This window comes from Macrotis lagotis, chromosome 2, assembly GCF_037893015.1.
Source record: "Macrotis lagotis isolate mMagLag1 chromosome 2, bilby.v1.9.chrom.fasta, whole genome shotgun sequence".
Classification (NCBI taxonomy): domain Eukaryota; kingdom Metazoa; phylum Chordata; class Mammalia; order Peramelemorphia; family Peramelidae; genus Macrotis; species Macrotis lagotis.
Window position 1 is genome coordinate 26,167,400 of NC_133659.1, and position 27,584 is coordinate 26,194,983.

The window sequence follows — 27,584 nt, forward strand, 5'->3', positions numbered from 1 at the left end:
GTCCCCGCACCATTCACATTTTCTCTCACATCTCACTCAAGAGCTGCTCTCTCTTCTTAATAACAACTCTATGCCAACCACCCAGGGGACAGGCTCAGGATGACATCCCCTCTACCATGTGATTATCAGCGATGAATAACTGTCCTGATCGCTCCTTTTCAGCCCACGCTTGTACAATCACCAATAAGGAGCAGCCTTCGTTCTCCCCAGCTTCATCTCCCAGTCCTTCCCCAGCTCAGGTTCCCCCCTTCCTCCAGGAAATCTTCCCTTCGCCACTCCACCCCTCCCCCCCACTGAAAACGATCTCTCTCTCCCCAAATAATCCTGGAGCCTTGGGTCTGGATGCCTCTTTGAAAATCCAACACACTCACTGGAGCGCATAGTAAGGAACGACTCACTGCTTTTCCCATTCAGATCTTCTTCCTTGCACCATTGAGGACTTTGGGTTTATTGGTGGACCTATGATCCACTCCCTGCTCCACCCCTCTTAGATTAGAAGCTTCTAGGGGACAGCTGCTGTCTCAGTTTGCATCTTTGCATACTCCCTGCTGAGCAAATAGTAGGAATTTACAAGCGTTTTCTGCCTTGGATTATGCTGAAAAGAATAGCAAAAAGGAACAAACAAACCAAAAAAACTCAGTCCCTAAAAGCTCCCCCCCCCCCAGAGATGAAAAAAAGAGCAATGTCAAGAAGCAAAAAAAAAAAAAAATTCCAAGGGGAGCATTCAGGGAAAGAGGTGCTCTAAGAGCTCAGGAAAGAGAGTGGGCTCTGGGGGATGGGCAAATTGACTTGGACCACAAAAAGCATTCCGTGCATCTGACCTGTACATATAATCTCTCTATCTAGACCCTGGTCTCCTGGCAAAAGCAGGACATTTTCCATTCATTCTCCTCCCTTGCTCTGGGCCTCAACGTGCTCATCTTTAAAAGAAGTTGTTTAGACAAAATGACCTCTGGGGAGGTTTCTATCCATTCAGATATCTATGTTTGAGTGAGGTTCTTAATTTGACTCTCATCTGCAAGATGGGTGCAGACAGCTCTAGGTTACACAGATTCTCTCTCTCTCTCTCTCTCTCTCTCTCTCTCTCTCTCTCTCTCTCTCTGGAAAATGACTTCTAATTCTGGTTGTAGCCTCAGAGGATATGGGTTTGAATCATGGTTCAGGTGACTATTATTCCTATTGCCCAATAATTGCCCAGGTATAACAATGACCCACAAATATTTAAGGACAACATTTCTTTATAAAGGCAAGGATGCTGAGAATATCATAACCCCTAAATTATAAATTTTTTTCAAAAATAGAAACCTAGACAAGGAAATCTAAATCGTGAGGAGATGAGCTGAAGCATGTATCCTCCCCTCCATCCTCTCCATTTAGAACTGAAGAAACAACCCCAGAACAGCTAAATGATACAAGAAATCCAAGGGCACCCAAAGTAGCAAGAGACAGAACCAAGATCTGAATCCAATTCTTCTGATTCCAAAGGCAATATTTTTCCCATTGTACTTCATGGTTTGAATCCCAGTCCCTCCCTTCCCTGTCTAATTTTGACTTGGGCATGTCTCACGTTCAAATTAACAATATACATCATCCCACTACAGCCTTAAGTACAGAGATAACTGTGAGCCCAACCTTACGTGGGTTCCATGTATATAGGGAATATTTAATCAATGCTTATTGATAGATTATTTGATTAATACTGACATTTACAGAAGTATTCTGTTAGTATCATGGAAGAAGTCCTACATAATGAAAGAATTTTCCCTTGAGGGAATCTTGATCCAAAGGATTCTATTGGCAGATTGACATTGTGCTCATTGCACTAGGAAATCACCCAGTGGCACACCCTTAAATGAGAATTCCTTCTACAATGTAACTCATAAGATATCCTCCAACCTCTGTCTGAAGGTGCTCAGTGAGGGGGGACCCACTAACTTCCCAGGCAACCTATTCCACTTTGGAATGATTCTGATGATTAGAAATGGTTCCTTACCCCAAGGCTGGATTTGCCTTTTTGCAATTTCCACCTCTTACTCCTATTCTGATGTCAGGAACCAAGTAGAACAAGAGTAATCTCTCCTCCTCATGGCAGACCTTCAAATACCTGAAGACAAATATAATTTCCTCAGTCTTCTCCAGGTTAAACACAGTTCCTTCCAGTGATCTCAATATGGTATCCTCCTTCCGTGGTGTCAGTTCCTTCCAGTGATCCTTTTATGGCATCATCTTTCCATGGATACCCAAGCTCTTTTCTCGATACTCTCCAGTTCATCAATGTCCTTCCCAAAATGCAACAATCAGGATGAAATGTAACACTTCCAGATATGGTCAGATTGGAAGAGTATAGTGAGATTGTCAGTTCCTTATATCTAGACACCATAACTTTTAGTGTAGTCCAAGATCTCATTAGCTTTTTACAACATACCGATAACTTATAATGAACTTCCAAAAGTCCACTAAAAACTCCAGATGTTTCAGATGAAAATTCATCTGAAAGAGTTTGGTCAAACTATGTACAAGGAAAAATAAAGTGAGTGAAAAATTCGTATTGATCATTTAGCTGATTGGGAAATCTACTGAATTAGTTCATCAACAGATGAATCTTGGACAAACAACAGAGAGGGATGGTGGACCAACTATTAAGGAGGACCAGAAGGTGCTCTAACTGGTTTGCATTTGGGAAATTGCAGCATTTTGGTGACCTTCAAATTTCAGGTGACTCAGAAGTTCATGTTCTCAACTCAGTATTCTTCTGGTGATATGATTGGGCTGTAAATCAGAGGGCATCATCATCATCATCTCAGAATGAAGAAAGAAACAGGACAAAGGAAAGATGCACATTGATTGTGATTAGGCTGCAACATTTACACTTCAAAAAGTGACAGCAAGAACATGACAGGATATGAGCAGAAAAGGAGGTGGGTTGGTCCTATAATGCATAGTTCAAAAGAAAGACATTGGGATGAGAGCCAGATTCAAGTCCTGCCCTAACCCCAAATAATGGTCATGTACTCTAGGGAATTCTTTAAGGTTATAAATTGCAGAAAAGGTGCCAACCTGCATTGATAAAAGGAATTTCTCAACTGAGAATTCCCCATGCTAATGAAATTACAGCTCCAGGCTCTATCTTGTCCTTGTAATCATAGATTTAGAGCTAGATGGGACCTTAGAGATCATTGAGACCAACCTTCACATTTTACAGATTGTCCAAGGTCACACTGAGGCCCGGAGGAGTAAAATGATTTGCCAAAGGTCATTTTGTGTGAATTGGAATTCAAACTCATGTCTTCCTGACTCCAAGCCTAGAGTTTTATCTGATGTTTGTTGTTGCATGGGTTGGGGAATCAAAAAGGCCTGGGAACAAACCTCAGCCTTCTCACTTACTATCTGTGGTACCTGGAGCAACCCACTCTGCCTCTCCAGGTCTCAGTTTCCCTATCTGTTAGGTAGGGGGTTGGTCTCAGAAGGTCCCTCCCAATGACCTCCAAACAAAGGATCCTACCAAAAATTCCTCTTTCTAAAGTTATTTTAGATGAACTGTCTGGTTGTTCTGTGTTTCATCAAATTAGGTAAATCCTTTTTTGTGAGTAGGCTTTACTGGAACATTTGGATAAAGATTCCATAGGAGGAAGAGGCCCAGAGGGTTGCAGGGTGCAGCCCCAAAGTGAATCTCTACCAGGAAGATAATTACGACCCTTCCAAAATCCATAACCTAGGTCAGAGTATTTTGTCCTGATGGAGTTCCCTAGCAGTATTTACAGTAACAGATCTGAATGCTTCTAGGCAAGGGAACTCTTTCCAGAGGTGCAGATTGCAATCCATCCAAGTACCATCTTCACCTTGGCAATCTTTTATCCATATCCTATCACAGAACCTCCAAAGGGGCCCCCCCACCCCCATGCCTCATCATGGTGGGGACCTCCCCAAAGCTATCTGGATGCTGCATGGATGCCAGTGGAACAATCTGGATATATATCTCCTGTGCACTTTCTTCCTGGAAATTGGTTGCAACCGTTCACACCCACCACAGGCCTCTGCATTGCCCTTTGGGTGACCCACAGCTTTAATTCTTTGGAGACTGTACTGTTCCATCCAGCATCACTGGAATAATCTGAATGTTAAAAAAAAGTCTTTGTTACAGGGAGAAGATTCACAAAATTTTAGGGTTGCAAAGGAACTCAGTTTGCAGAGGATCCCAGAGTTGGATAAGATCATTCAACTCATGTCCCCAAAGGAACTGATCAATCAGCAGCATTTATTAAGCCCTCTAGAAATACAAGGAAAAACCAAAGGTTTTTCCCTCCAAGTGCTTATATTCTAATGGGGAAGAGAGGAGTTTGGGGAAATGTGACTAAAAGTTAAGTATGAACAATATAGAGAGTAGAGATAAGAGAAGTTTAGTGAGGTGATGGCATTAGAAGGGGGGGAGGGGGGAGAAAAGGTTTCCAGGAAAGGGGGGTGTACTAACTGAATCTTGAAAGAAACCAGGAGGTGGAGGTAAGGATACAGAATTATTGGCTGTACAAAGATGACACAGAAATGGAAGTTATAGAATCGATACTTTCCAATTGTGGTGTCCCAGTGAGAGTCCCTTGGCCAGCAAGAAGGTCAAATCAGTCAATACTTAAAGAAATTAATTCAGGCCATTCACTGAAAAGTCAAATACTGAAACTGAAGTTAAAATACTTTGGCCACATGAGAAGAGGATGGGACTCATTGGAAAAACCCTGATGTTGGGAAAGATTGAAGGCAGAAGGAAAAGGAGATGATAGAGGATGAGATAGATAGATAGTGTTATGGAAACAATGAACTTGGACTTGGACAGACTTTGGGAGATGGTGAAGGGCTGTGGTCCATGAGGTAATGAAGAGTCAGATGCGATTGAATGACTCAACAATAGTATCATGTGTGGGGAACAGCAAGCAAGGTTAGACTGTGAAGTACTTGGAGGGAAGGAGAATATTAGAGGACTAGAAAAGAAGAAAAAGATTAGATTGTGAAAATGCCAAACAGAATTTGTATTTAATCTTGGAGATAGTAGGGAACCATTGGAGTTTATTGAGTAGGGCACTAATATGGCTGGATCTTCACTTTGGGAAAGTCACCTTTATAAATGGGTCAAAGAGTGGGTGAGTATTTGAAGCAAAGAGACCAATCAGAAGTCATTACAATAATTGATATGAGAGGAGATGAGAGCCTGCACTGGATGGTGACTGTATCAGTGGAGCAGAGGGGACACCTTGGAGAGAAAGAAATAAGATTTGGCAATTGTCATATGTGGAGAGGGACAATGAATGAGGAGAAGAGAATAGCATTGAGGTCCTGAGAGAATGAAAAGTCACACAGTAATAGTGAAGTTGGGAAGATTAAGGAGTTTATGAGGAAATATGAATTCTGTTTTAGACATGCTGAAGCAATTGGCAACAAAGGACTGAAGCTCAGGAAAGAAGTAGGGTTGGATGTATAAAACTAGGTGTTACATTCACAGAAGTGATAATTGGATCAAAGGGAGCTGATGTCACCAAATGAGAAAACATAGAACTATGATCATGATAAGAACATTTATAATAGCTGGCATTTACATAATACAAACTATGTGCTGGACCCTCACAACAACCCTGGAAAGTAAGCACTTTATTATCCCCATTATATACTTGAGGAAACTGAGGCAAACAAAGATGAAGTGAATTACCCAAGGTCACATGGCTAGTAAGTATGTGAGACTGAATTCACAGCTTCCTGAATCCAGGATAAGTACTCTATCCACTGTGCCACCAGCTGTCTCAAAGAGAGAAGAGGACTCACAAGTAATTAGTGGGTATGACATGGCCAGAAATACAGTAAAGGAGACTGAGAAGGAGCAGGCAGACTGGTAGGAAGAGAACCAGGAGAGACCAGTGTCATAAAGACCTAGAGGGAAGAGAATATCCAGAAGGAAAAAAACTGATCAATAGTGTCAAATGCTACCAAAAAGAAGAAAATGTCTTTAGATTTGGTCACTGAAATATTATTTGTATATATATCTTCAAGGGTAACCAGGGAAAGCATTTTCAACTGAACAAAAAGGTTAAAAGTCCCAGTTCATCCAGCCTCTGCTGAAGAAAGACTTTCCAGAAGAAGGAATTCACCACCTCTGAAGCCCATTCTATTTGTTAGGAAGGTTCTCCTAGCAGCAAGTCTGAGTTTGATTTTTTTGTGCATTCTACTCAGTGTTCCTGATTCTGCTCTCTGGAGCCAGACAGACTAATCTAATTCTTCTTCCATAAGACAATCCTTCAAATATTTGAAGATACTTAGATTGTTTTTCATGAGCCTTCTCAAAGGCAAACATCCCTAGCTCCTTCAACTGATCCTATTTTGGCCCGGAGGCAAGGCTCCTATGGTTGTTCCCCCTCTAGATTTATGCCTTTCTTAAGCTGCAGCATCCAAATCTGAACATAATATTTCAGATGAAGTCTGAACAGGCCAGAGGACAATGGATTATCTCCTTCCTATTAATAGTCTAATACTATGTAAACCCATTACCACACCATTCATTGAACTTGGAGTCTACTAAAAACCCCAGATCTTTTTCAGACAAACTTACCTCTCACATATAGTGCCTGTTAACACTGATTTATTTTAAACTCAAGTGTAATAATTACTAAAAGGTAATCCCACCCCACTCTCTTCTTCTTGTTCATTAGCCATTAGGTGTCTATCTGTCCAAGACCTATGTACTGATAGACTATATCTATGGATTGTCTATCTAATAGCATATTGTAGTCTACAAAATAAGCATTTTTCATCCATTTGGTTTTTTTTCTATGTGGATAGTTAGTTTGGTCTCTTTTGAGTCATGATGGATCTTATTGGGATCTATGCAGCATTCCAAGATTGATGTAGTCAGCACAATGTTGACCACAAATAAAAGTATTCGCAGGATTTATTATCTATAGAGGTTCCTTTCTCCATAGAGTAGTGCTGAGCATCTTTCACACCTGTGATAAATCTATGTTTCCCTAGTTCCTACCTCATTAAATTTTAATGATCATAGTATTTCTGAACAAAGTTATCTTGTTAATGTTTTCAATCCTACATGATTTTAACATATGTAAAAAAAGTCATCGTATTGGAGGAAAACCTCCAAGAGGTGTGATGGTCTACTGAATCAAAGGTTCTTTCTACAGTCCAACAATGAAAAGCAGATTGAGATTTTATATCTTCTAAACTTTTTAGTCCATTGCATGAGTGTGAAAATGTAACCAGTTGAGGAATATCATTTGCAAATAATACCCAATTTTTCTCATATAATACTCAAGTATGCCTCCATTATTGGGGAAATTATTCAATAGACATATTATAGAGACAGGAAAGTAAACATATAAGGTTGATGATGAGTATATCCTCAATTTTTTAATTTTTTTAAATAGTTAGATCTGTTTCCCCATCAAAATTTAATATTATCTTCTTGAGAATTGATCTCTAAGTACCCTTACAATTATGTCACCTTCAGAATAGACTAGATGTGCTTGCTCTAGACTGATATTTCTGTCTTTTGTGCTATTCCTATTTTCTCACTACAGCAGTTAAAAATTGTGAGTTCAAATATGGTGACACCCCCCCCCCATCCTTGAAGGGGGGAAAACAATTCGGCATAACAATCTCAACAGATCTTTTTTATTTTTTCACCTACTTTTATTTTCATTCTGAACTTTTCTTGGGATAAACTGACTTAATTTTTCAACAAGTCAGATCAACAAACATTTATTAAATGTTATGCTGTCTGATTAAGTTTCTATTACCTTATTTCCCACCTAATCTCTTTGACTTCTTTCTGTTTTGTGAGGCAATGCTGTTCCTAGTCTTGACCATAAGGATCCTTGGGGATCATCTGGTTCAATGCCCTCAAAGTGTGTCACTCTTTCTACTACACTAATCTTTCACCATTCTACTCCATAAGCTTTCACAAAAGAATTTATATTTTAAATCTTTGTTATCCAAGCAGTGATATTTTTTGGCAAGGACAATAATTGCTGACTGAGGAGGGGTTCTGATCTCTTTTGATTTTCTCAATATAGTAATTGATTTATAAAATTCATAGGAAATAGTGATAGTTTGTGTTAATGTTTGTTCTTTCATCTATTCCCCATTTATCAGATTAACATCTCCTTAAAATGTAACAGGTTGGAATTTTCCTAATCAGGCCCTTTATGCTCTCCTTATTTACTTTCTTTCTTCTAATTTAGCATTGACTTTGACCTTTACTCTACAATATTCATGCTCTGATTTTGGAAACAACCATCTTGGAAATCAACTATTTTCTGTCTATTAGAGCAAAATAAATTTCTTTTTCAGTGATACTGCTTGATGTGCTTCTCTATTTTTTTTTTGAAAAAATACACCAAGATATGTGACTGTAAGGTTCTAACGCTCCTGTTTTTTATTCTTGAACCGTGTTTTCCAATATTTTCCTGTGTCCATCTTTGCACTACAAGTCACAGAGTATGGGGATAAATTAATTCAGTTTGGAGGGTCTTGTGATGTTCTTTGTAGCAATTCTCTGCTTCCTTATCCTCTGCAAGGGATGCTGGCCCAGAAGCTGTAATTATCTTCAGGGTGGTCTTTTTGCAAATATTTATCATGAGTACTGAAGTCTGAGATGATCAACTGTCCTATGAAATAATGATGTTTCTTGTTTCCTTTGGATGAATGATAAAGCCAATTCTGCCAACTCTTTTATTTACTTTTCCAAGGAGAACCTGTGAACCATCCTTCCATTCCTCTGCAGTTTCCTCTTTTTTTTTTCCTGGTTTTACTTATAACAAGAATGTCAAGATTGATAGGATTCTGTTCATTCAGTGATATAGCCACTACCTGGTGACTGGGATTCTGTGCTCAGGGGGCCCAGGGAATCTTTATGAGGATATAGGAGAATACAGAAGGAGAAGGCCTTCCTCTCCTCTTTCTTTTACTAAAGACATTGGTTACCTTAGTTATCAGCCCCCCTTGACTGATTTTAACTACAGAAGAAGGTTCAGGGGAAACAGTCTAAGTATGTGATAAGTGTGTTGTTGACCCAGAAACATCAAATCCTCAGATTTCTGCTTAGTATCTCCCTAACCATTTTATAAATAAGGAATTTCAGCTATGGTCTGAGTCTCCCCGCAATGGGGCAGTGCACCTAAAGACCCCAGTGTAATTGCAACTCATTTCAAATAGGAGGAGTCATTTTGGCAATAGCTTTTGCAGGTTTACAAAACTTTTTATAAACATTATCATCTCATTGAATGCCCTTAAAGATCCCGGAAGGTTGAGACCATAAAATAATCATTTCCATTTTACAAGTAAGGAAATAGGCTCAGAAAAGAGAAGTGACTTGCCCAGGATCACACAGCTAGTAAGTGACTGAAGAAGAATTGGAACTCAGGTTTTCTTGACTTTGAAATCTACAGTGCTATCTACTATGCTGCTAGACATAGGAGTAATCAGTCAATCCATCCACAAGAATTTATTAAGTGTCCACCTTTTAACAGGCTCTTTGTGAGTCTGGGAATCTCTACACTCAAAGAGCTCACATCTAATCAGAAGTGAATGATGACTCTAGCTGGGATATTCAGGGAAAGCGTTATGAAAGAAGGCAAAGGAAGAGTTAGATCTTGAAGTATGGATACAGTTTCAACAGTCAAAGAGGAGAGTTAGCTGAATGATATTCCAAGAGTAAGAAACAGCACAAGCAAAGTCATAGTGGGAAGAGAAAATAGGAGTGTTTAGAAAACAATGAACAGTCCTGGTATGTGGGGATATGTGTAAGGAAGAGTTGAGAGATGAGTTGAAAGTACTAAGTCCTTGAGTGACAAGCTAATAAGGAGATTAGATCCTACCATCCTGATATAATGATGGTTCCTTCTTATTACCTCATATAATGATGCTCTATTTCCAGACATGGGACTGACCCTTTCCCATATGTGGAATACTGTTTCCTCACTCTCATCTTTTAGAGTTTCTAACTTTCTTTAATATTCAGATCAAGCACCTCATTCTGAAGGAAGTCTCCTGATCCTTCATGATGCTAGCACACTCCTTCCCTAACCACTTTGTACTCATTTTATATAGCACCCCTTTTGTTTCATTTATGTAGCACTCCTCTAACTTTTAGGGATAACTCTAAGAAGCTGGGTTTCTAGTACTAGTTTTCCTGAGCCCCCATCAGTGTGATCCCCATTAGCAATCAACCATTAGCTTTTAGAAAAGAATTTTACTGAGAAAATAAAATAAAAATACTTGATACAAAGCATTACCTCTAAACCAGAGGCAAACTCTCCTTGTGCATGCCAGTTGTGAACTCAAACTTAAAATAAAACAAAAAGTAACATGTGTGGCAAAGGAGCATTGCCTTATTTCTGGCTCTAGAAATCCTTTTCTTCCTTTAAAGAGTCCTCATGAAGTTTAATGTCAGATATGTCACCAGTGATGAGTTAATTTTTCTGGTGCTCAGCTGAGCTTGCTCTTTGAAGGTTATGGGATATCAACTGTTGCAATGGAACTCTCAGGGTCAGAGCCAAAAAGGTAGAGAAATCACTGAGCCAAGTTCTGACACTCCCTCCCATACAACTTTAAAATAATGACTCTGGAGACAACAAAAAGTCAAGGTGAGACATTCTTTCCAGTCCAAGACAAATTAGGAAATTAGAAAGGCAGATCTATGACATGAAGGTAGTGCATGTAGATGAAACACAGATGATGACTCTGGTGAAGATAACAGAAGCAGCAACACCTCTGGGAGTCTCAAGCCAGAGATGAGAAAAGAATCTGACAACTGAACAGAAGGAGATTACAAGGGATCCCTGTGCTAGCACTGGATGTTGGGCAATCCCACTGCTTTTACCTACTTCTGGATCACAATTCAAAGGCAGAAAGGAGTATTTTCAGTCAAGAGGGAGCAATCGTAAGGAGCAGTATTGTTTTTGGTCACAAGAGATCAGGGACTGTGAGGGGTCCAGAGGAACAATATCAGTTGCTATTCCAAGGGATCAGGGTCCCCTCATGGTGAGGAAAATTGAGGAAATTGAGGGATTATGACAGTAAGTGATTAATTGTGAATATTGAGGGAACCATACTGCCACTACCTTGTGACTCAATTATGGAGCTAGCTCAGTTCCATTTCTATTCAATTATATATCTAGTGAAACTTCTATCTTAAGGAAACTATATTCAATTTTGGGAATTGAGAGAAAACTTTATTGTATTGTTTGAACCCAGTCTTGTGTGTCTGAGAAACTGGACTACTTCTAACTTCTCTTTAGAGACCCTTAACCAAGGACCTAGGGTATGCTGACCAGACACTTAGATCCAAAGCCTGATGCGAGGAGTTTTCTCACAATTGTACATCTCAAACAACTCATGTGTCTTAACTGAAAACAGGCCCACACTGATTGATCAATTAGTGTTTCCATGTTTCCTTGATTATTTACAAACACTTGGGGAATGGGACACCTTTTCTGACTTCAGAGAACTGCACCAGTTCATCATATGTGGGTATTTCTTCCAGTGCATATCTATATACATAATCTTTCCTCCAATTAGAAATCAGTTTTCCTAATATTATATTTTCCTGTGAATTAATTGACCTTATTTGCTTCATTATTTTTATGCATTAAAAACTTGTCTCTGCTCAGGGTCCAAATCTAAGCTGAGGAAGTCTAATCTTGGTTTTGAGGGCAATTGGAAAGTATTGCTTAACAAATTGATATGATAGATGATAGGGAGTCATTTTCTCAATCATTTCACCTTTTACCTGCAATACTGGATAAGAACCAGAGTGCAGACCACACCTCTCTCCAGATCACACTATCTTGGATGAAAACTTTCAAACCCCTAGAATTATCTCTAAAAACAGTAGTGTCAATAAAGCCTAAAGCTTGGGGGGGGGGTCTCCTTCCTCCACTCCCCATGCTGGGAACAGGGTTCAACTCTAACAATATATTTTCAAAATCCCAAAAATAGGGTGATAAACTAAGCAAACAATAAAAAAAATTTTCTGGCCAGAAAAATTTACTGTGGTGACAGGGAAGATCAAGATACAAAGTCAGAAGAAAACAATGAAGTCAAAATAGCTACAAGTAAAACCTCCAAGAAAAAGATGGAAATTGAACAAAAGTCCAACAAGAATTCCTAGAATAGCAAAAAAACATTTTCAAAAATCCAGTAAGAGTGATAGAAGAAAAATTAGGAAAAGAAAGGGAAGCAAAGAAAATAGGGGAAAAAAAACAGTTTACAGCTTAGTGAAAGAGACATGAAAAGATACTGAAGAAAATAACACCTTAAAAACAGAACTGGCCAAATGGGAAAACTTTACTGATGAAACTAATTTCTTAAAAAGTAGAATTAGCAAAATGGAGAAAGTGGCGCAAGAGCTTACTGAATGGCGGTGATGATCAACTTTAAAAGACTTGCTCATTCCATCAGTGCAACAATTAGGCACTAGTTGGGGGTATCTGTGATGGAGAATACCATCTGTATCCAGAAAAAGAATTGTGGAGTTCAAACAAAGACCAAAGACTATTATCTTTAATTTAAAAAAAACCTGTTATCTTGTTATGTAATCTTGCTATGTCTTATATTTTATTTTTTTTTCTTCTTAAGGATATGATTTCTCTCTCAACACATTCAATTTAGATCAATGTATAGCGTGGAAACAATGTAAAGACTAACAGACTGCCTTCTGCGGAGGGGTGGAGGGAGGGAAGCAAAATTAGGGGAAAAATCGCAAAATTCAAAAGAAATAAAATCTTTAAAAAGAAAGCTCACTGAAGAAAAGAATTCCCTTGCTGAGTGAGATGAGCAGAACCAGAAAAACACTGTATACCCTAACAGCAACATGGGGGTGATGTTCAACCTTGAAGGACTCGCTCATTCCATCACTGCAACAATCAGGGACAATTTTGGGATGTCTGCAAAGGAGAGTGCCATCTGTATCCAGATAAGGAGCTGTGGAGTTTGAACAAAGTTTAAGGACTATTCCCTTTAATTTAGAAAAAAACAGATATCTTATTGTCAGATCTTGTTTTTTCTTAGACTTTTTGTCTCTTCCTTAAGGATGTGATTTCTCTCTCATCACACACAATTTGGATCAATGTACAGCATGGAAACAAAGTAAAGACTGACAGATTGCTTTCAGTGGGGGGGGAAGGAAGTAATATTGGGGGGGAAAATTGTAAAACTCAAATAATACCTTTAATAAAAATAAATTAAAAAAGAAAACTATTGTGTTATAAGAAATGATGAGTAGGCGGATTTCAGAAAAACCTGGAAAAACTTGTTTAAACTGATGCTGAAGTGAGCAGAAACAGGAGAACATTGTATATGTGTCTTTATAGGAAGAATGTGTGGTGATCAACTAGAATAGACTTAGCTCTTCTCAGCAATACAGTGATCAAAGGCAATTCCAAGACTCATCATGGGAAATACCTTCGACATGGAGAGAAAGAACCATGGAATTAGAATGCAGGAAGCATACTATTTTCACTTTTGTCTTTTGTGGCTTTTCCATTTTGTTCTGTTTCTTCTTTCACAACATGACTAATATGGAAATATGTTTAAAAAAAAATAAAATAAGTAAAATGAGAAAAAAAGAGGGTGGCTAGGTGGCACAGTGGATAAAGCACCAGCCCTGGAGTCAGGAGTACCTGGGTTCAAATCCAGTCTCAGACACTTAATAATGACCTAGCTGTGTGGCCTTGGGCAAGCCACTTAACCCCATTTGCCTTGCTAAAAACCTAAAAAAAAAGAATTCCTTAAAATTAGAATTGGTGAATGGAAGTTAATCACTTGATGAGACATCAAGATATAATAAAACAATTTCAAAAGAAAAATAGAAGAAAATGGAAACAACTCATCAGAAAAACAACTGACCTGGGAAATAGATCAAGGAGAAATAATTTAAGAATTATTGAACTAATTGAAAGTCTTGATCATAGAAAGAACCTAGACATCATATTTCAAAAAATTATCAAGGAAAAACTTTAATTTCCGGGAACCAGAAGTAAAATAGAATTTGAAAGAACCCACCAATCACCACCTATAAGAGACCCCAAAATGAAAACTCCCAAGAATATTATAACCAAATTCCATAACTCCCAGGTCAAAGAGGAAATACTTCAAGCAGTCAGAAAAAAAAACATTCAAATACTGCAAATAGTCAGGATCACACAAGATTTAGCAACTACCATGTTAAAGGAGCAGAAGGCTTGGAATATGGATTTCAACTGAGGGGATGGGGCAAGAACATTTCTTAGAATTGATTTCTCACTAGGTTTGGCTGTTGCTGGGCTGGAATGCTCAGCTGTCTCCTGTCAGTCTTTCCAGACCTTGCAGTGTTCAAAAGGATTTTGCTTATAGATGCTTGGGCCCAATTATCTCAAGATTACTACTCAATTACCTCCCAACTCCTATGGCTACTTCTAGTAATTGGTTGCCAGTGGGACTTCAGGATCTCGTGCATCCACAAAGATACTGCTTGACATATTTACTTCAAAGCATTAATTTACCTTATATTAGAAAATAAGTATAAAGAGACAAAAGTGGTCATGAGCTCACAGCCACCATGGCTAGACAGGAGAAAGGGATGATGTTCTTCTCTTATCCAATTCTCAGAATCAGCATAGAGTAGTCCTACCTATTCACAACCACAAAGATGGACAGAATACCCTTTTTGTATCAGTTCCAACTCAACAATTTCTAAGTCATCAATTCCTCTTAGCTCTATAGACAATTAGAAGACTTTTCATTATCATACAAGATCAATCTCTGAGCCACTCACAGATGGAGATGTTCAGACAAAATAAATCTGCATATGTTTCAATATGTCTGTACTATAGTTAAATATGTATATATATGTGTGTGTGTGTGTACATACACATATAAACATATATCCATATACATCCATATATGTACATATATATTTTATATATACATATTACATACATACCATCTGCTCTTTCAGAATGTAAACTCCATAGGAGAAAGGATTGTTTCATTTTTGTTTTTGTTGCTCCAACATTTAGCACAGAGTCAGACATATGGTAAATGCTTAATGAATGTTTATTATATGATGATTGGTTCACTGAGTTGGACTTTATTTGGGAGATGATAGGGAGCCATTGACTGTTATTGAGCAAGGGTGTAATGTGAGTAGAGGTATGCTTTAAGAAGGTTAAACTGACATCTATAGTCATATGTCTTCAAGTCATTATTGATTAGAGAAATGCATCTTACCCCCTATTGGACTGGCTAAAATGAAAAAAAAGGAAAAATGATCAATGATGGAGAGGATGTTGGAAAACTGGGACATTTATGCATTGTTGATGGAGTTGAGAACTGATCCAGTCATTCTGGAGAGAAATTTGTAACTATAGCTAAAGGGCAATAAAATTATACATACCCTTTGGATCTAGCAATGCCACTACTAGGCTTGTATCCCAAAGTGATCATAAAAAATGAGGAAAGACCTACATGGACAAAAATATTTATATCAGTTCTTTGTGTAGTGGCAAAGAATTGGAAATTGAGGGGATATCCATTAATTGGGGGAATGGCTGAATAAATTGTGGTATATAAATGTGATGGAATACTATTGTTCTGTAAGAAAACATGAATGGGAAAACTTCAGAGAAGCCTGGAAAGACTTACATGAACTGATGCTAAGTGAAGTGAGCCGAACCAAGAGAACACTGTACATATTAACAGTTACATTGTGTGATGATCAACTATGATGAACTTAACTCTTCTTAGGGGTACAGTGATCAAAGATCACTTTAGAATTCTAAAGGACTTGTGGTGGAAAATACCATCCACAGGCATAGAAAGAACTATGGAGTCTGAATACAGACCAAAGCATATTATTTTCCAGTTTTAAATTTTTTATTTTGCTTTATGAGTTTTTTTCCCCTCATGGTTCCCCCCCTCTTTGCTCTGATTCTTCTTTGATAACATGATTAGTGTGAAAATGTGTTTATGTATAATCTATATCAGATTACTCACTGTCAAGGGGAGGAAGACGGAAGGGAGGGAGGAAGAAAAATAAATGAATTTATATATCTATATATGTATATCTATATCTATCTATCTATCTATCTATATCTATATATATATATATATATATATATGAAGATTAAGCTAACAGCATATGAAAAATCAGTTGGGATTGAGAGTAGAAAAGAGAATGAGGGTGGAGAGAAATATTGTTGCATTGGTTCAGATTAGAAACACTGAAAGTCTGAGCTAATGGTCACAACAGTAGGAATGGAAAATTGAGGAAAGAAGTGAAAGATATGAGGAAGAAGGATCTTTTGGACTTGATGATTGACAGTATAGAAACAGAGAGAGAGAGAGAGAGAGAGAGAGAGAGAGAGAGAGAGAGAGAGGAAATAGTTTATTCTGAATGTGGGTTAGAGAGGGAACTTGGTCCCCAGGTTTCTAAATGAAACAGGAAAATTAAGAGAGAAAGCTGGTTTGATGAGAAGATAATGAGTTTACTGGCTTGAGGAACCAACCAGCAGGAAACCCAGGGGAGAAATGGCCAGCAAATAGTTATTAATGCAAGTCTGGTCATCCAGAAAGTGTCTAAAGCTGGAGAGGTAGATTGCAGAGTCATTTACAATGAGGTGATAGTTGGAGTCCTGAGACTGGATGACATCATCAAGGGACAAAATCTATAGTCAGAAAACAAGAAAGCTAAAAACAATGCATTGAAGGCTGCCCTTATTAAAGGGGGCAATGGAAAAGAAATCAAGATAAATTGCTGAGAAAAAATGATTTGTCTGCCAAAAGGATAGCTCTGGCTGATTTTGCATAGTTCTTATCTCCACACACCTCAGGGATGGCAAGAAAACTTAGTGTTCATTGCTGTGGTCTGAAGAGCTATTTACGGGGTCTTATCATTGGTCTCCAGGGAAGATTCACCTCAGAACTCCTCATCTTTCAGAAGCCAAGAGAATCTACTCTAATTTTAGTCTTCTTAGGAATGGCATGTACAAAAAGAGTTTCAATAAGAAAGGTCAAATTGGGCCCCTCAGAAAGTTGGATTTATTGAGAATCAATCATTCCAAGAGACACACAGAAGACTCAGCCTCCATGTCCTGCTCTAAGGATGGAGAAGCCTCACCCTACTGAGTTCATCATTCCTGTTAGGCAATTTTTTTCTTTATAAAACCATCCATGCAGCCCAGTTCCTCTTGCATAATTGTGGCTTTATAGGCAGTCTGTTTTAAATAGGTCATCCTTTATTTATTATTTAATGGAAACAATGCACTGGAATACTCATGGAAGCCACTTCTGTAAGCAATGTGATGATGTTGTTGAGGAAGGGGTTTTTAAAGCACCTTTGGTCACAGAATCCTGAAATGGCAGGGCTAGAAGAAGCCCTTTCAGGGACAGGTAGGTGGCACAGTGTATAGAGAATAGGCCTTGGAGTAGGAGAACCTGAGTTCAAATCTGGTCTCAGACACTCAATATTATTACCTAGCTGTGCAACCTTGGAATAGACACTTAACCCCATTGCCTTGCAAAAAAAAGGAGGAGAAGAAGAAGGAGAAGCCCTTTCAACCTGCAGCCCCCCAAAACTGCAAAGGAACTCATTTGGGCCTGATGTCAGGAGAAATATCCAAATGATGGCTAGGTGCCTCCTCTGTAACACTGGGCTATGAGTGGTCCATCCAGCCTTTGCTTAGAGACTTCCAGTTCTGAGAACTCTTCTACTTCCAAAGGCTAACTCTCATTTTTAGGACGTTTTTCTATATATCTGACCAAAATGTGTCTCTTTGCCACTTCCTTCCATTACTCCTGGTTCTGCCTTCTAAGGTCAAGTAGAATAAAATTGATCCCTTTTCCATGTGTCTTCCTTTCCAATACTTGGAGATGGCTGTCATGATCCCAATAATATTTTCTTCTCTAGGCTGAATATCTCCCTTCCTCCTATGGCATGAACTCAAGACCCTGCTCCATTCTGGTGGCACTTCTCAATTTTAAGGGGAATGTTCAGGCCAGTTATGTCTTCATTCCTCTCCAAGATGTAGACTCATTAGATCTTGTCCCAATACTTACCAGCTTCTCCTTTTCTCACCCCCTTTCACGTTCTTTCATGCTGTCTTCCCCCATTACAATGTAAATTCTTCGAGGACAGGGATTATTTTTATGCTTATATTTGTATTCTCAGGTTAAACTCCTCTTAAGGGCAGCTAGTTAGCAATGGATAGAACTCTTGGCCTGGCATCAGGAAGATGAGTCTTCCTGAATTTAAATCTGACCTCAGACACATAGTAGTTATGTGAATCTGGACAAGTCATTTCACTCTGTTGATCTCAGTTTCCTCATCTGTAAAATGAGCTGGAGAAAGAAATGGAAAATCACTCCAGTATCTTTGCCAAGAAATCCCCAAATGAGGTCATGGAATGTCAGTCATGACGGAAACAATCAAACAACAACAAATGTTTAATAAATGATTGTTGATAGTGTTTCTGACAAAGAACTCATTTCAAAAGTATATAGAGAAATGCAAATTAAAGCATATCTGAGGTACCATCTCACACCTCTCCAGTTGGCCAATATAACCAGAAAGTATAGTCTTAAATGTTGGAAAGGATGTGGAAAATCTGGAACACTAATGCATTGTCGGAGGAACTGTGAACTGATCCAACCCTTCTGAAGAGCAATGTGGAATTATGCCCAAAGGGCAATAAAAATGTGTTATACCCTTTGATCCAGCAATACCACTACTGGGTCTATATCCTGAAGAGATCATGAAAAAGGGTAAAAACATCATTTATACAAAAATATTCATAGCAGCCATGTTTGTGGTGGCAAAGAATGGGAAATCAAGGGGATGCCCATCAATTGGGGAATGGCTGAACAAACTGTGGTATATGTATGTGATGAAATACTACTGTTCTATTAGAAACCAGAAGAGATAGGAATTCAGGGAAGCCTGGAAAGACTTGCAGGAATTGATGCTGAGCAAGATGAACAGAACCAGAAGAACATTATACACTCTAACAACAACATCAGGGTGATGATCAACCTTAATGGACTTGTTCATTCCATCAGTACAACAACCAGGGACAATTTTGGGCTGTCTGTGATGGAGAATACCATCTGTATCCAGAGAAAGAATTGTGGAGTTTGAACAAAGACCAAAGACTATTACCTTTAATTAAAAAAAAACATTATTTGAAGTTCCTGAATGGAATTGGATCTTAAGGCTGGTCTGGGTGATATGGGTAAGAGGTTCTTACCACCCCTGTCACAGTAGCCATCACCAAGCACAAGGGGAGACAATGATTTTCCTGTGCTGTGCTGCAGTCAGGCTCCAACTAGACTATGACATTCAGCTCTGGGAATCATGTATTACAATTGATAAGATAAAAAGTATCCCAGGGAGGGAGATGAGGATGATGAAAGGTCTTGAGTGTGTGATATCTAAGGATATTGGAAGGAACTGGAAATATTTGATCAGCATAAAGGAAGATATAGAGGGGACAAGGATCTAAGGAGTTATCATGTGGAAAAGAGATTAGATCAGTCCTGCTTAGTCTCTCAGGGCAGAGCTAGAAAATTGTGGCTGGACTTTCAGAAAAACTTCCTAAAAAACAAAACTCTCCCAAAGTGAACTGGATTGCCTCAGGAGAGATTGTGTTTCCCTTCAGCAGAGGTATTCAAGGAAAGCCTGGAGCACCCTTTATGCTGTAGAAGAGATAATGTTGGTCTAGGTAGCTGTTTGCAACTCTGACATTCTATGATTCTAGAATCCCATAAATCATCGGGGACTGTGACCTTAGCAGAGGATCCATGTAATCTCCTGGGATGAATTACAATTGCTCAGAAATTTGTAATGGGTGTCCACTTCCCTATACCAATGGGAAGAACACATTTCACATTTTGTAATCTATCATTCAAACCTCTACTGATGTCTACTTTTCTAGCCATTATCTCCTTCTCCATCCCCAACATATTAATACATATGGCCCTTGGAGAGCTTTCTTTTCCAACTACATACACTTTCTTATTACCCTCTTGTGTGATATATATATATACATATATATATATATGTATATATATATATATCCATCTGACTCCTTGGGGAACATTTCCTGCCCTTTCCTCCTACCCCATCAAATTTCTGTTTATTGTGGTCATCTCCTCCTCTCATTTCCCATCAATGGCATTATTTTTCACAGAGCCCACATTACCTTGAATTGTTCCATAATCAATATTCTCTACCTTCCCCACCAATCCTTCACTTCATTAAAGGGCAACAACACTTCCTTTGTCATCACACTATCCCCTTTCACATCTATGTAGCACAGAACCTTGCATATCTTTGTCAGTGACTTGGAAGGAGAAACATTCACAGAATGTTTATCAAATCTGAGAATTATACAAAGCCTGGAATGATCACTAAGGCATGGTATGACATAATCAAAACCCCAAACCATCATGACAGATCAGAACAACGAGCTGACTCTAATAAAGTAAAATCTTTGAAGAGATGAATAAAAGACAATTTGGGTTAGAAGAAAGAATATGGGACTGAGATTTAGGAGACTGGGTTCTTGCTCCAATTATGTGTGAACCTTGGGATAGTTACCCTTTCTGGGCTCCAGTTTCTTCAACTGTAACATGAGGGGATTGGATAGTTTGATATTCTGTGGTTCTATGAGGGGTGAATACAAAATGTCCTGCACTCAGATTCAAAGAATCAGTGGTATAAATAGTGATGGATGTAATTAATACAACTCAATCCATCAATCAGTAGACAGTGACTTAACTTAGCCAAACTTCAATGAAGCTCTTCCTTTTTAGCTTAAGTGAATTGCTCAGTGTTTATGGTGGGTTCGCACTGCCTATACCATTGGGAAGAACACACATTTCATACTTTATAATCTGCCAAGTATTTGGGGATTAAATCAGGGATACAAAACAGTTCCTACCCTACCCTCAAGAAGCTTACATTTGAGTTGGAGAGACAACATGAGTCAATGGTGTGATCCAATTCCTAAAAGAGTTAACATGATCTTAATATAACTCGTGTCCAATCAGAGAGAGGCAATGTTACATATTTGATCTTAGACCTAGAACTGGGAGGAATCACAGAAACCATTTAATCCAAGACCCAGCAAGCAAGCAATAAACTTTAGGAAGTGCCTGCTAAGAGCCAAGTCCACACTATGAACTGTGATTGGAATGTTGTACACAGAGAACAGTTAGGAGATCAGTGTGACTTGGACAGAGAATATGGGAAGAGAAAATCAAATAGAAAATAAAACTCAAAAGGTTGGTAGGAGGGTTTTAATTTGTCAGCCTGAGGGATTTGTGTTTTGTTTCAGAAGCCATAGGGATGCACTGAACATTTTTGAGTAAGGAAATGACATGGTCAGATCTACATTTTAAGAAGACCAATTTGGCAGTTATGACAGGATGGATTGAAGAAGGAAAACATTGATAGAAGAGATGCTGATTAGAAATTACAATTACAATAGATCAGGCAAGAGCTGATGAAGATGTTAACTAGAACAGAGGTGTGTGAATGGAGAAAAGGGAATAGCTATATGAGACATTGTAAAAATAGGTTTGGCAAGACTTGGGAAGTGAATGACAAGTGTTGAAGATGACAATGAGTAACACTTGGGTGACTGGGAGGATGATGGTGGTAAGGAAGTTTGGAGGAGGGGAGGGCTGGGGGAGGAGAAGATAGTTCATAACCATTTATTGAGCACCTACTGCATGTGAGATATTATGCTAAGCCTGGGGGATACAATGAAAAGCAAGAAAAAACACCATCAAAGAATTCGCAGTCTAATTGGGAGACAACAGGAAAACAATTATGTACAAACAAACCATATGAAAGGGGGAGGTTCTAGAATTAAGAGGAATCAGAAAAAGCTTCCTAGAAAAGATAGGATATCAGCTGAGATATGAAGGAAGCTGTGGAAGCCAGAACACAGAGATGAGTGGAGAGAGCACTTCAGTCTTGGTAGATAACCAGTGAAGATACCTGGTGCCAAGATTATGAGCTTTGCCTGGGATAGAGTGAATATGAAATACTAGGCAGCTGTTAATGCAAGATTGGAGGTCAAGAGAGAGATATGTACATAGATTTGGGAACATTTGCATAGAGATGATAAATGAACCCACAGGAACTGATGAGATCACCACAGGAGAGATCTTACCAGATCAATCTTCCAAGATTTATATTTTTTGTGATGGTAAATTACACTATTTTTTTGTCTCAATTCTTAGCCTTTAGTCATTGAATCACCTTGCCTCAGACAAACTGAGGAAAAATCTTAATTTAGAAAGGCCAGGGTCACCCATTGCATCCTAGGCCATCACCAGTCATCCTGATTTTTGTTTTGTCACTGGACCTGGACAAGTCTGGAAGAGAGAATGATCTGAAGACTTTGTGTAGGTCTGCGTAATTCATATGCAAGTCAAGAAACATTCTTGTGGGGGTGGCTAGGTGGTATAGTGGATAGAGCACCAGCCCTGGAGTCAGGAGTACCTGAGTTCAAATCCAGTCTTAGACACTTAATAATGAACTAGCTATGTGGCCTTGGACAAGTCACTTAATCCCATCTGCCTTGCAAAAACCTAAAAAAAAAAAAGAAATGATGATGTCAATGGTTTTCAAGAAATGAAGGATGAACAATCACAACAACAATAATATTTGGTGGGGGGAGAGACCCAAAGTAGAGCACAGTTAGTGATAGCAAAAGAATGATGATTCTGCAAAGGAGACTAACAAGGAAAGTTCAGAAAAGTAGGAAGAGAAACAAGAGAGAACAGTAGTACAGAAGTCAAGGGTGGAGAGGGTGGCCAAAAGTGTCCAAGGATGCAGAGGGTAGAAGTAGAATGAAGCAGAGAGAATATCAACAGGCCTTTATCAGCCTCACAGGGTATGGTTTTCATAAAGTAATGGGACTGGAAAATTGATTAAGAGACTGGAAGATTAGGAAATAAAGGCCAAAGTCATAGATAATATTTTCTAGGAATTGATCTGTGAAAATGAGAGATATTGGATGAATGATAAGAGAGGACAATACAGCCAAGTGAAGGGTTTTTTTGTAACCAACAGGAAAGAGGTATCTATTGATAGACTGAGGTTGAGAGAAAGAGGGAATGATTGAGGTGACAAACTCCTGATGGTAATAGGAATGATTAGGGATCAAAAAGTATAATACATACCACCTTCTCATAAGAGACTGGAGAAAAAGAGCAGAAAATGGGGAATGAGGAAGGGGGTTTTGAGAAATGAAGCAAGGGAAGAGAGTAAGCTCACAACAAACGACTTCCATTGTCTTAAGTAAGAGGTGATGTCCTTTGTTGAGCAGAATAGGAAAAGAGGTGGCATGAAATTTTTGAAGAAAAAAATGTGAAATAGCCACTTCAGAGAGTATGATAGAGAGGCAATTTGGGACTTGAATAAAAAAGCTTTTATTAGATTCCTGTTGAGATTAAGATGACACAGATTCGCAGTGAGCCCATTTGAAATGTTGGAGTGGTTTTTCTTGAGCAGCACATGAGTAAGAATGGAAAAGGCAGATGGTAGAGGTAACCCAGACTTGAAGTTTAGTAAAGTGTGATTTGATTGCAAAAGGGAGCAAAAATTTCAAGGGAATTCAATAGCATATAATTACCCTGGTCAAGGGACCCAGATGATTCTGGAAAAGAAAGTGAGATTGGTGACTGTACAGCACTCTCTCACTTAAATCCAGTTCACTAGCATGTCATGGCAGCACCTCCCTGAAGTCAGAGTCTTCTTCAGGAATGAAGAACAAACATCATCATCAATCAATCACAGGGTCAACCACAGGGTCAAGACTGTGAAGAGAGAAACATGAGTCCAGAGAAGGGTGATGAATGGAGAGGCCATGTAAGTGTGGAGGTCCCCCTAATTCTATGATACTATGATACTGTGGTCAGATTTAGAAAGAATAAGAGGTAGAAAATGATTAAAAGGAAGGTAGTGGTCAGACAAGTCAGATGACCACTTCAAAGGGCTATTATGATTAATTAGATTCAGAACTGGGCTGACTAATGAGTGGACCCAAAGGGATTTATTAATGGTCTAATCTAAGTATATAGGGAGTTCTCTAGTTAAGAAAATTATAGCCTTGACTGCATATCATTTGATAGTTTTATCAGTGACTTAGATGAAGGCATAGATCACATGCTCATCAAGTTTACCAAAGCCCAAGAGGTGGAAACAATAACTAATATGTCAGAGTTAACAGTATTAAAAACAAAGGTCTCACATATACAAAGTATTCATAGGAACACTTCTTTATAGTAGCTGAAGACTAGAAACAAATTGGGTGCCTACGGACTGAGGAATGGCTGAACAAATTGTGCTTTATAAGAGTAATGGAATATTATTGGGTCATTAAGAGCTAACAATGTTAGAAACAACATAATTGTGAGAATATTGAAGTTAGTCAGTCAACAAACATTAATTAAGCATCTGCCATGTTCCAAGCATTATGCTAAGTACTAAGAATACAAAAAGGCAAAAATCCCCCCCCCCAAGGAGTTCACACTCTAAAGGGGAGAACCCTCCCCCCAGCATATACAAAGAAGCTATATTTTGGAGAAAATGAAGATAATCACAGAAAGAAGATACTAGAATCAGGAAAGGCTTCTGTAGAAAGTGGAATTTTAGCCTGGACTTGAAGGAAGCCAGGGAGACCAAGGGACAGAGAAGGGGATAATATATTCCAAGGGGTCAGTCAGTGAAAATGACCAACACTGGGAGATAAAATATCTTGTTCTAGCAACAACAAGGAGCTCAATGTCACAAAATATGGGGGAGGAGGAAGGGGAAGAGAAGAGAGGGTACAAGGGCTAAGAAGATTGGAAACGGGGTGGGACAGGTCATGAAAGGCTGTAAAAGCACAACAAGATGATGCTATATTTGATGTGAGAAGTAATGGGGAGTCACTTGATCTCATTGAATGGGGCAAGGCAAGACATGATCAGTCTTGTATTTTAGGAAGATCTTTTTGACAGCTGAGAAGAGGATGGATTGGAGTTGGGAGAGACTTATGGTAGGCAGATCAACCAGTAGGCCATGAGGTGATGAGGTTTCACAGCAAGTTGGCACCAGTATTAGAGAAGAGAGAATGTATATAAGATGTTTTGGAGGTAAAATTGGTTGACAAGGTATTTAAGAGAGGAAAAGATATCAAAGGAATTATTAATAGGTCCCCCTCACCGTGCAAAAATGTGACATCAAGAACATCTGGATAAATTTGTTATGAGAATAATGTGTCATACATAGAGAAAATCCTTGATGACATTGGTAGGTCTAGTGAATTCCATCTTAGACACATGACACAATTGATGATCATATGTAGAGTACACACAATCTCACTGTTAATTTTTTATTAACTATTCTAAAATTGGGGAGCAAATTAATAAATATTTATGAAGTGCTCAAACCACTCCAGTACCTTTGCCAAGAAAACCCCAAATGGAGCTATGGGGAGCTGGACATGACTGAAACAATTAGACAACAAAAACATTGCTGAATCTCCAGGAGGAGAATGGTAATTATTCAAAGTAGCATGACCTTAGTATCCACTTGGGAAAAATCAAGGGGAGGAAGAATGTCCATTGTCCAGATCATGACATGCAGTTATACAGACAACTTATCAAGCTTGTCTATCAGCATATGTATCTCATACACATTACCAATGAACAGTGGAGCTGGATGGAGAATTAAAGAGGAGCAGGAGAAAATTGCCCTTGAAAAATGGCAAAGTTCTTTTAATTACACCAAACTTCTCTCTTAAACAGAGTCATCATTTTAAATAACAGTAATCCATTATACTTAGCTGTTTTTCCTTGTTATAAGACAGTGTCCATTAGAGGTCTTCATTCCCAAATGGCAGAAATAGAAACAATGGGTAGAAGTTTCAGAGAGGCAGATTTTGATTTGATATAAGGAAAATTTTCTTAATATAACTTGTGGCCCAAGACCCCCAGTTTTGTGCTCACATGGATTTGATACAATCCTGAGGACTTTCCTAAAAGCTTTGGCTAGTTTTTGCCCCCATCTAGGATTTACTCTGGGAAACTTTGCATTTAACATGTCTAGGTTTCAATACACATAGTAAATGGAATCCCCAAATCTTGTACAAGCACTCAATGATATCAAGTATAGGACAGTCTTTATTTCATCCCATACAAAATGCAGAAAAGGACTTCGAAGAAGACCATAAACAATAGTAGAAAATACATAAAGTGGTTTTCAAAATTCCATTAACGATAAATACAATTCTGCTGTCTTTTCACCAGATCCCACTTTTCTAGAGGTTCTGGAAGTTCTTGTGAGATTTAACTACCTATGGTTTGAATTCCTCCCTCGAGAGAGACACATTTTGGGGCTGCAAGATAGGTAGCTCCCTAACTACAGGACTTTCACCTTTCACAATTACTCATGGAAACAGAGAAAAGTAAAACTAAAGCCTTTTTTTTGTCCCTCAAAATCTTTCCATTTCTGGGAAGTTGGGCAAGGAACAGGATACATGGAAGGAATCCACTTCTCTTTCTAAAGGAGGTAGGGGCGGCTAGGTGGCGCAGTGGATAAAGCACCGGCCTTGGAGTCAGGAGTACCTGGCTTAATAATTACCTAGCTGTGTGGCCTCGGGAAAGCCATTTAACCCCATTTGCCCTGCAAAAACCTAAAAAAATAAATAAATAAATAAAGGAGATGCTGCTCAGGAAATCCCCTTTCTCTAGCTAGAAGTCTATTATATCTCTGATCTCCAGAACTTGTTCCTTGTGAAAAGATTGCCCTTCCTTCCAACCAAGACACATGGATCAAAAAAATCTTCCTTCTCTAGCTAGAAGGGCTGGAATCTGCCTGGGATTCACCTTCCCCCAATTAGGAGGCAAGGTTCAGGAAGGACATTGTCTATAGATCACCTGCTTGAAAAATATAGATAAGCATATGAGGCTATCACCCTTTCCATATCTTGAGTGAGGAAATACCCCTGTTCCATTTCTACCCTGAAATTGGAGGAAAAGCAAGTAAAAAAAAAATCTAAGCACTCTCTTGTCAGGTCTTATAGGTTTGTGTAAACATATACATGAAGTTTTCACGTGCTTCTCCAAGGAAACCATTACCAGTTTCTACCCACCCCTAGCCCTTCCCTACACACATATACCTGCTGGATTCTCTTTTGAGGAAAGATAGAAAGAAAAAGACCTGAGAAATTCTGCCAGTCAGGGGTAGCTAGGTGGTACAGTGGATAGAGCACCAACCCTGGAGTCAGGAGGACATGAATTCAAATCTGACCTCAGACAATTATTACCTAGCTGTATAACCTTGGCCAAGTCACTTAACCCCCTTGCCTTGCAAATACAAACAAAAAAGAAATTCTTCCACTCAAGTTCCAGAGTGGCACCTCCCAACAGAACCCATCTTCCCAAATATTTGAATCAATCCATTCATCTTGGATACAGACTAGTCAAAGAAACCCATCCTTTCCAGCAAGGTGTCCATCTTGGGTTGTATCAGTTACTGAGATTTAATCACTGTCTCCTTAACA

General features: G+C 38.8%; 1 long non-coding RNA gene across 2 annotated transcripts in view; it reads right to left on the bottom strand.

Moving 5' to 3' along the window:
* Window positions 1-1,624: 1,624 nt before the first annotated feature.
* LOC141512462 (uncharacterized) overlaps window positions 1,625-27,584 on the bottom strand; it is a 50,265-nt gene continuing 24,305 nt past the window's right edge. Inside the window, exon 3 of one of the 2 annotated variants that reach the window (XR_012475499.1) lies at window positions 1,625-2,104. This is a non-coding gene — a long non-coding RNA (uncharacterized LOC141512462). The other variant, XR_012475498.1, reaches the window with a different exon arrangement.